General features: G+C 65.5%; 1 pseudogene; it reads left to right on the forward strand.

Moving 5' to 3' along the window:
* Positions 1–5,081: 5,081 nt before the first annotated feature.
* On the forward strand, positions 5,082–5,881 carry LOC150010613 (dnaJ homolog subfamily B member 6 pseudogene; annotated as a pseudogene).
* Positions 5,882–8,266: the final 2,385 nt, after the last annotated feature.

Raw genomic sequence — 8,266 nt, forward strand, 5'->3', positions numbered from 1 at the left:
CGCAGCCTGTCACCGTGGTGGGTCCGCCGGATCTTCCCGCCACCGGCTCCGCCGCGCAGGAGCCGAGGAGACCGCTCCGTCCGCCGGACCTTCCTGCCGCCGGCTCCGCTAATTCAGACGAGTCCCCGAAGCCTCTCACCGTGGTGGGTCCGCCAGACCTTCCCGCCGCCGGCCCCGCCGCGCAGGAGCCGAGCAGACCGCGCCATCTGCTGCGCCATCCGCTGCGCCGTCCGTCGGGCCTTACCACCGCCGGCTCCGCGACTTCCAACGCGTCCCTGCAGCCTGTCACCGTGGTGGGTCAGCCGGACCTTACCGCCGCCGGCCCCGCCGCGCAGGAGCCGAGGAAACGGCGCCGTCCGCCGGACCTTCCCGCCGCCGGCCACGCCGCGCAGGAGCCGAAGAGACCGCGCCGTTCGCCGGACCTTCCCACAGCCGGCTCCGCGACTTCGGACGCGTCCCCGCAGCCTGTCACCGTGGTGGGTCCGCCGGACCTTCCCACCACCGGCCCCGCCACGCAGGAGCCGAGGAGACCGCGCCGTCGGCCGGACATTCCCGCAGCCGGCCACGCCGCGCAGGAGCCGAGGAGACCGCGCCATCCGCTGTGCCGTCCGCCGGGCCTTCCCACCGCCGGCTCCGCAACTTCGGACGCGTCCCCGCGGCCTGTCACCGTGGTGGGTCCGCCGGACCGTCCCGCCACCGGCTCCGCCGCGCAGGAGACGAGGAGACCGCTCCGTCCGCCGGACCTTCCCGCTGCCGGCTCCGCGACTTCAGACGAGTCCCCAAAGCCTCTCACCGCAGTGGGTCCACCAGACCTTCCCGCCGCCGGCCCCGCCGCGCAGGAGCCGAGCAGACCGCGCCATCTGCTGCGCCATCCGCTGTGCCGTCCGCCGGGCCTTCCCACCGCCGGCTCCGCGACTTCGGACGCGTCCCCACAGCCTGTCACCGTGGTGGGTCCACCGGCCCTTCCCGCCACCGGTCCCGCCGCGCAGGAGCCGAGGAGACCGCGCCGTCCGCCGGACCTTCCCGCCGCCAGCTCCGCGACTTCAGACGAGTCCCCGCAGCCTGTCACCGTGGTAGGTCCGCTAGACCTTCCCACCGCCGGCTCCGCGACTTCGGACACGTCCCCGCAGCCTGTCACCGTAGTGGGTCCGCCGGACCTTCCCACCACCGGCCCCGCCGCGCAGGTGCCGAGGAGACCGTGCCGTCCGCTGTGCCGTCCGCCGGGCCTTCCCACCGCTGGCTCCGCGACTTCAGACGCGTCCCCGCAGCCTGTCACCGTGGTGGGTCCACCGGCCCTTCCCGCCACCGGTCCCGCCGCGCAGGAGCCGAGGAGACCGCGCCGTCCGCCGGACCTTCCCGCCGCCAGCTCCGCGACTTCAGACGAGTCCCCGCAGCCTGTCACCGTGGTAGGTCCGCTAGACCTTCCCACCGCCGGCTCCGCGACTTCGGACACGTCCCCACAGCCTGTCACCGTAGTGGGTCCGCCGGACCTTCCCACCACCGGCCCCGCCGCGCAGGTGCCGAGGAGACCGTGCCGTCCGCTGTGCCGTCCGCCGGGCCTTCCCACCGCTGGCTCCGCGACTTCAGACGCGTCCCCGCAGCCTGTCACCGTGGTGGGTCCACCGGACCTTCCCGCCACCGGTCCGGCCGCACAGGAGCCGAGGAGACCGCGCCGTCTGCCGGACCTTCCCGCCGCCAGCTCCGCGACTTCAGACGAGTCCCCGCAGCCTGTCACCGTGGTGGGTCCGCCGGACCTTCCCGTCACTGGCCCCGCCACGCAGGAGCCGAGCAGACTGCGCCATCTGATACGCCATCCGCGGCCCTGTCGGCCGCGCCGTCTGCCGGGCCTTCCCACCGCCGGCTCCGCGACTTCGGACACGTCCCCGCAGCCTGTCACCGTAGTGGGTCCGCCGGACCTTCCTACCACCGGCCCCGCCGCGCAGGAGCCGAGGAGACCGCGCCGTCGGCCGGACCTTCCCTCCGCCGGCTCCGCGACTTCAGACGAGTCCCCGCAGCCTGTCACCGTGGTGCGTCCACCGGACCTTCCCGCCGCCGGCCCGACTGCGCAGGAGCCGAGGAGACCGCGCCGTCCGCTGCGCCGTCCGCTGTGCCTTCCGCCGGGCCTTCCCACCGCCGGCTCCGCGACTTCAGACGAGTCCCCGCCGCCTGTCACCGTGGTGCGTCTGCCGGACCTTCCCGCCACCGGCCCCGCCGCGCAGGTGCCGAGGAGACCGTGCCGTCCGCTGTGCCGTCTGCCGGGCCTTCCCACCGCTGGCTCCGCGACTTCAGACGCGTCCCCGCAGCCTGTCACCGTGGTGGGTCCACCGGACCTTCCCGCCACCGGTCCGGCCGCGCAGGAGCCGAGGAGACCGCGCCGTCTGCCGGACCTTCCCGCCGCCAGCTCCGCGACTTCAGACGAGTCCCCGCAGCCTGTCACCGTGGTGGGTCCGCCGGACCTTCCCGTCACTGGCCCCGCCACGCAGGAGCCGAGCAGACTGCGCCATCTGATACGCCATCCGCGGCCCTGTCGGCCGCGCCGTCTGCCGGGCCTTCCCACCGCCGGCTCCGCGACTTCGGACACGTCCCCGCAGCCTGTCACCGTAGTGGGTCCGCCGGACCTTCCCACCACCGGCCCCGCCGCGCAGGAGCCGAGGAGACCGCTCCATCCGCCTGACATTCCCACCGCCGCCCCCGCCGCGCAGGAGCCAAGGAGACGGCTCAGTCCGCTGGACCTTCCCGCCGCCGGCCCCGCCGTGCAGGAGCCGAGGAGACCGCGCCGTCCGCTGCGCCGTCCGCTGTGCCTTCCGCCGGGCCTTCCCACCGCCGGCTCCGCGGCTTCGGACGCGTCCCCGCAGCCTGTCACCGTGGTGGGTCCGCCGGACCTTCCTACCACCGGCCCCGCCGCGCAGGAGCCGAGGAGACCGCGCCGTCGGCCGGACCTTCCCTCCGCCGGCTCCGCGACTTCAGACGAGTCCCCGCAGCCTGTCACCGTGGTGCGTCCACCGGACCTTCACGCCGCCGGCCCGACCGCGCAGGAGCCGAGGAGACCGCGCCGTCCGCTGCGCCGTCCGCTGTGCCTTCCGCCGGGCCTTCCCACCGCCGGCTCCGCGACTTCAGACGAGTCCCCGCCGCCTGTCACCGTGGTGCGTCTGCCGGACCTTCCCGCCACCGGCCCCGCCGCGCAGGTGCCGAGGAGACCGTGCTGTCCGCTGTGCCGTCCGCCGGGCCTTCCCACCGCCGGCTCCGCGACTTTAGACGAGTCCCTGCAGCCTGTCACCATGGTGCGTCTGCCGGACCTTCCCGCTACCGGTCCTGCCGCGCAGGAGCCGAGGAGACTGCGCCATCTGATACGCCATCCGCGGCCCTGTCGGCCGCGCCGTCCGCCCGACCTTCCCGCTGCCGGCCCCGCCGCGCAGGAGCTGAGGAGACCGCGCCGTCCGCCGGACCTTCCCGCCGCCAGCGCCGCGACTTCAGACGAGTCCCCGCAGCCTGTCACCGTGGTGGGTCCGCCGGACCTTCCCGCCACTGGCCCCGCCACGCAGGAGCCGAGCAGACTGCGCCATCTGATACGCCATCCGCGGCCCTGTCGGCCGCGCCGTCTGCCGGGCCTTCCCACCGCCGGCTCCGCGACTTCGTACACGTCTCCGCAGCCTGTCACCGTAGTGGGTCCGCCGGACCTTCCCGCCACCGGCCCCGCCGCGCAGGAGCCGAGGAGACCGTGCCGTCCACCAGACCTTCCCGCCGCTGGCCCCGCCGCCCAGGAGCCGAGGAGACCGTGCCGTCCGCTGTGCCGTCCGCCGGGCCTTCCCACCGCCGGCTCCGCGACTTCAGACCAGTCCCCGCAGCCTGTCACCGTGGTGCGTCTGCCGGACCTTCCCGCTACCGGTCCCGCCGCGCAGGAGCCGAGGAGACCGCGCCGTCCGCCGGACCTTCCCGCCGCCAGCTCCGCGACTTCAGACAAGTCCCCGCAGCCTGTCACCGTGGTGGGTCCGCCGGACCTTCCTACCACCGGCCCCGCCGCGCAGGAGCCGAGGAGACCGCGCCGTCGGCCGGACCTTCCCTCCGCCGGCTCCGCGACTTCAGACGAGTCCCCGCAGCCTGTCACCGTGGTGCGTCCGCCGGACATTCCCGCCGCCGGCCCCACCGCGCAGGAGCCGAGGAGACCGCGCCGTCCGCTGCGCCGTCCGCTGTGCCTTCCGCCGGGCCTTCCCACCGCCGGTTCCGCGACTTTGGACGCATCCCCGCAGCCTGTCACCGTGGTGGGTCCACCGGACCTTCCCGCCACCGGTCCCGCCGCGCAGGAGCCGAGCAGACTGCGCCATCTGATACGCCATCCGCGGCCCTGTCGGCCGCGCCGTCTGCCGGGCCTTCCCACCGCCGGCTCCGCGACTTCGGACACGTCCCCGCAGCCTGTCACCGTAGTGGGTCCGCCGGACCTTCCCGCCACCGGTCCCGCCGCGCAGGAGCCGAGGAGACCGCGCCGTCCGCCGGACCTTCCCGCCGCCAGCGCCGCGACTTCAGACGAGTCCCCGCAGCCTGTCACCGTGGTGGGTCCGCCGGACCTTCCCGCCACTGGCCCCGCCACGCAGGAGCCGAGCAGACTGCGCCATCTGATACGCCATCCGTGGCCCTGTCGGCCGCGCCGTCTGCCGGGCCTTCCCACCGCCGGCTCCGCGACTTCGGACACGTCCCTGCAGCCTGTCACCGTGGTGCGTCTGCCGGACCTTCCCGCCACCGGTTCCGCCGCGCAGGAGCCGAGGAGACCGCGCCGTCCGCCGGACCTTCCCGCCGCCAGCGCCGCGACTTCAGATGAGTCCCCGCAGCCTGTCACCGTGGTGGGTCCGCCGGACCTTCCCGCCACTGGCCCCGCCACGCAGGAGCCGAGCAGACTGCGCCATCTGATACGCCATCCGCGGCCCTGTCGGCCGCGCCGTCCGCCCGACCTTCCCGCTGCCGGCCCCGCCGCGCAGGAGCCGAGGAGACCGCGCAGTCCGCTGCGACGTCCGCTGCGCAGTCCACCGGGCCTTCCCACCGCCGGCTCCGCGACTTCGGACGCATCCCCGCAGCCTGTCACCGTGGTGGGTTACTATGAAATGCTAGGTGTGCAGAGACATGCCTCCACTGAGGACATTAAGAAGGCGTACCGGAAACTGGCCCTGAAGTGGCACCCGGATAAGAACCCCGACAACAAAGAGGAGGCGGAGAGGAAGTTCAAGCAGGTGGCCGAGGCCTACCAGGTGCTGTCAGATGCTAAAAAGCGGGACATCTATGACAAATACGGCAAAGAGGGATTGAATGGAGGTGGCGGTGGCACTCACTTCGACGACTCGTTCAGCGAGTTTGCCTTCATGTTCTGGGTATTCTTTGGTGGACGGGATCCATTTCTGTTCGACTTCTTTGAAGGCCCCTTCGAGGAGTTCTTTGGGCCTCGGCGGGGCTCGCGTGGGAGGAGCCGCGGCGCAGGCTCGTTCTTCTCCGCCTTCAGTGGATTTCCATCATTCGGAGGAGGGTTTTCTTCTTTTGATAGCTGAATTTTTTGGGGGGGGCCACTCGGTCACGGGGGCCTCACTTCATTCGCTTCCACCACGTGTGGTGGTAGTGGGATGGGCAACTTCAAGTCCGTGTCAACTTCCATCAAGATTAACGGCAGAAAAATCACTACAAAGAGAATTGTGGAGAACAGCCAGGAAAGGGTGGAGGTTGAGGAAGATGGCCAGCTCAAGTCCTTGACGATAAATGGGAAGGAGCAGCAGCTACGCTTGGATAACAAGTAACTCGGCGAACACATGTAACAGAGATGTTACATTCTGGAAGAATCCTTTTTCAAACTTTCCCTGGTTCCTGGGTAATGGTCCAGGGCCATTTCATTTAACTGGCTCTTCTACTCCCATTATTAAATTTAAATACTTCCTAAAAGGTATTGTTTATAATGTAAATTGTATCACCCCTGTGCAGACATCACCACTGTGTAGCTGCAGGATGTTCCGTCTCCCTGAAAGGAAACCCCGCACCAGAAGTTCTTACTCACCCCTCCTGCCCCTGGCAACCCCTGATGTGCTCAGTGTCTCTGATCCATTATCAGAGATGTTACATGGGTTGCCTTTTTTTTTTTTCCTTTTGCTTACACATTTTTGTTTTTTGAAAGGAAAATCCCAGGTGGATTAGAGATCAGATGTAAAAAAGAAGCCCTTTGGTACAATCTCAGGGTATAGACCACTGTCCAAAGTGTGACTGCAGGGTCAGAAGCCAGTCAGGCAGCGGCTGTCTCCTCCTGCGCACAAAACAGTAATGAGGAAGATGCAGACATTGGGGAAGACAAACCACAAGCTGGGAAGCATCCCTCAAAGCCTAGGCAGATAAGGTTTAGCCTTTCTGCAGTGCAGCAAACTCTTGGAAGTCTGTGTTATCTAAAGGAACCTATAGCAAACAGACACTTCCATTGGCAGGTGGTGCCCACGTCTCTGCATATCAGAGATGCCCGACCTCCCCAGTGGGGGAACACACACTGCAAACACTGAGGACAGAGCACTGTCATCATCAGACAGGCAGTCTAGTCCTGGGGACAAAGTGAGGAATTAGAGGCCCAGCAGATCCCCTGGAGTGAAGGGGGAAAGGCCCTTCCTCTGGGACGACAATGTGCCAGTCCCGTCTAAGGCCTGCAGCTGCTCACCTTTTCCTGGCAGTGGTCACCCTAGTTTACCTCACAGAAATTCTTGCACAATTGTCCAAAGATGTGTTTTCAAAATTAACCATCGGAGCACTGATGTAATTGCTGGGAATGGGGAAAACACTAGTGTCCATGGAGAAGGAATGGGATCCCCTAATCCTGGTCCACATGGAGGAAGGACGCTGGACAGCTGCTAAAGTGGGCTCAGGAGTCTCTACGTACTGATACATGGAGACCGCAGGTGTCCTCTGTGTAATATGTGTGGAACAACTGTGTGCATCCCGGGTCCCACCTGTTAGACCACATACATGTAATTTCCACAGGCAGACATACATATGTGAAAATTATTCTTCTTGTGACAGAGACCGACAAACAGAATAAAAGAGGCAGAATCTGAAAGACACCCACTAAACCACACATGATGGTCACTTCGGGGTGGGACTAGCAAATCTCTTATCTTTTTTGGGAGATGAGGTCTAAATTTTTGACATCCTCTTCCTCCTCGGTATTTTCTGTCCCCCCCCCAATAAAAATTCCCAAAGCCCCTACTGGGGAACATGAGCCATTTCCAAGTTTTCACTCCCATCATCATGCAGAGGGAAACATGTGTGTTCATATATCTTTATTTAGGAAACGTCCCTAGAAGTGGAGATTCTTGGTCTAATATAAACACAATTTTATGTTTTGGGGCACAGTTTTCTACATCTCAGGTCACCTTGGGCACTTGAGCCTTGTTAGGGAAAGCAGGGTTGTCAAGACCTGGAGCCAATACCTCAGGGAGAGAGGAGGAGGAGGGGCTGGGAGTGAAAGAGATGAAAGTATCTGGGAGTGACACAACCCAGCAGGAAGGTCCCATCCATCCTGCCCATGCCCTGCTTCATGTAACACCTCCTACCCTTGTACCCCTAGCCCACATTAGCCCACCCTACTCCATAACTCAGTTGAGCCCAGCAGCCTGGCCCAGCCATCCAGGACACAAGAGAGTTCCATCCTGCACATTCGGGCCTGCTCCCTCTCCCTCCAAGCACAGACCCCCTTCCTCTCTGTCAGGAAAGCAGATGTAGGGAGGCTCTGCCTTTCATAAGGACCATTGTGAATGTGCTCTATCCATGTGAAGATCCCAGTTACCACAGCAGGACCCATTACCCTGTGTGAGAAGGAACCTTTCAAGGGGCCTCACAGAAGGCGACAGAACGTCAGAGCATCAGGCTCCAGGCTTTGGCAGGCCGCAGAACTTGAAGCACGGAGGTCCTCCAGCAGGGACCTCTGCCCCAGCCCTGTGTCAGTCCTCAGCCCTCATATCCAGCACATCCAGATCTGGTGGGTGGGGCTCTGCTCAGCGTGGGAAAGGGAGGGAGTCCTCATGTCCTTCAGTATCAGGTCAGGTGAGTCCACTTGGTCAGAGTCTATCAGGTGAGTTACAGTCAGTGAAATAGCAATTGCCTGCCCAGAAACAGGACCCCTTACCCAGAGCAGAGAATATAGGTCATTTAGGTGGGAACGCGTCAGGGCCCCCCTAGTGGAAGAGAAAGAAACCCCTGATGGTAGGGGGAGCAGGAAAGAGGGGAGGGGAGGACATATTTGTGGATGTCAGTATTC

This window comes from Furipterus horrens, unplaced genomic scaffold, assembly GCF_987537825.1.
Source record: "Furipterus horrens unplaced genomic scaffold, mFurHor1.1.pri manual_scaffold_5, whole genome shotgun sequence".
In the NCBI taxonomy this organism is placed as follows: domain Eukaryota; kingdom Metazoa; phylum Chordata; class Mammalia; order Chiroptera; family Furipteridae; genus Furipterus; species Furipterus horrens.